Below are 2,188 nucleotides of genomic sequence, written 5' to 3' on the forward strand. Positions count from 1 at the left end.
CCATTTTAAGAGGACGTAGTGGTACCAGGTAAAAAAAGAAAAAGTATTTTAAAATGCAAATATGCTAAAATGCAGAAATACACTTTATTTATTTTAGTTTTGATAAATGTGATAAAACTAAAGACTCTTCAGAGATATGAAGTATGCAATCCTACTCTACAGATACTCAAGATTAACATGAGATTGGCAGACACTGGGTTTGTTACCTCCGCTTTAAAATGGACACGTGTCAGTAGGATTGTCGTATTTGTCCTCATGTCAGTGTGTTAAAGCTTCTGCAGGTGATGTGCGGAGGTCAGTTGTGATACGGCACTGCTCAACAGCGCGGATGAGTCTGATGTTATTAGTCGTATGTCACGTGTGGTCTGTGACAGTGAACCGGTGAGAATCTTCACTGTACATCAGTAGCGCATGATAAACATAACAGATAACATGGCAGATGATATAACACGATCAAAATAAGAACAGAATCAGACCCAAGTAGCGCTAAACTGCAGTTTTGTTCGGGAGTCGTTTTGTTATTTCTCATGGAAACTCTCATAACGTGAGCCGGACAGAAGATCCCTGAACGCGGGTCTCAAATTCTGACAATAACGGTCATGTATCATTCTACACCATATACAACTATATATACATAAACTATACGCAAGCCTTACCATCAAAGGATGAATCTCCAGATTTTTCTGTTCACGAATGTGACGAAATGAAGCAAAGACGAAAGACACCACATAAGGATTTCCAGAAAAAGTCGACCCGACAGGGAAAATTACAAACCATTATTACAAGCTTTCCGTGGTGAGCAAGGGTGGTCACACGGTTTTAAATGCCATTCTTTCATGTACTTGCTCAATAATTGGTTTTAGCTAAGTTTTCCTCAAAAGAACTTAAAGGAATAGTTCACGCAAAAATCAAGATCATTTTCTCATTATTTGCCCTTAAGCTGTTTCAGACATGTATTCATTTATTTTTTCTGCTCAACATAAAGAAATATATTTGGAAGAGTGTTTGTAACCAAACAGTTCTGGAGCCCTATTGACTACCATTGTACCTTTTCTCCCCGCTATGATAGTCAATAGGGTCTCAGAACTGTTTGGTTACATTTATGAATCAATTACACTTCCTAAATACTTTATTTGATAAAACACTGTTGTTAAATGTATTTAAGAGTCTCAGACCTTTCCAATGATATATAATTTGTCATGATAAGATCAGAATTTTCACAAAAAAATGGAAGCAAACATGAGTGTCCCGAATACGGGACGGTGACAAGTGAAAGGACATAAAAAATCTAAGCACACTCTTTATAAAAAAATAAACAATTACTCTTCCTGCATAAATTATTTGAATAAACACCAAAGAAATCTGTATTCAAGAGTCTTAGACCTTTCCAATGATATATCGCTGGTCATGATTCAATTAGAAATTACATGCACAATATTGATGCAAACTTTGGTTTCCCGTATGCGAGACGGTGACAGTTAGTGAGAGTTAAGGGACAATTGACTTACACTGACAGGAGTGTCAAAATAATTGGCTTAAAAATGTGTTTACTCTGAAAAACCCATTAAATACTAAATAAAATATTTATATGAAATACTGTTTTCCTTCTTTTTACTACGTTCACTTGCAGTTTATTATAAAAGTACACTTTGATAAACTGATAAGTGGTCCAATTTAGTCCCAAGTATTATTGAAATAGTACACTTACATTTTTAGTATACTACTAGTACAGTATAGTATTCTTACTAGTTAAGTATGGTTAGGGTTAGTGTGTGAGTGTGTGTGTGTGTGTGTGTGTGTGTGTGTGTGTGTGTGTGTGTGTCTGTGTGTGAGTGTGTGTGTGTGTGTGTGTGTGAGAGTGTGTGTGTGTGTGTGTGTGTGTGTGTGTGTGTGTGTGTGTGTGTGTGTGTGTGTGTGTGTGTGTGTGTGTGTGTGTGTGTGTGTGTGTGTGTGTGTGTGTGTGTGTGTGTGTGTGTGAGTGTGTGTGTGTGTGTGTGCGCGCGTGCATGTTTGTGTGTGTGTTTTCAGCTCTATTTCACCTCACTGCCCCACTCTGACTATAACAAACACCATTAAACCTCAGCGTTCACTGTTTCTCTAGCGGATCTCTCAAGCGCTACTAAAACAAAAGTTCACTGTAGTATGTGATAAACATTCACAGCTGCATGTCAAGCTCAGATCTTCAAAT

This window comes from Barbatula barbatula, assembly GCF_947034865.1.
Source record: "Barbatula barbatula genome assembly, contig: scaffold_144, whole genome shotgun sequence".
In the NCBI taxonomy this organism is placed as follows: Eukaryota; Metazoa; Chordata; class Actinopteri; order Cypriniformes; family Nemacheilidae; genus Barbatula; species Barbatula barbatula.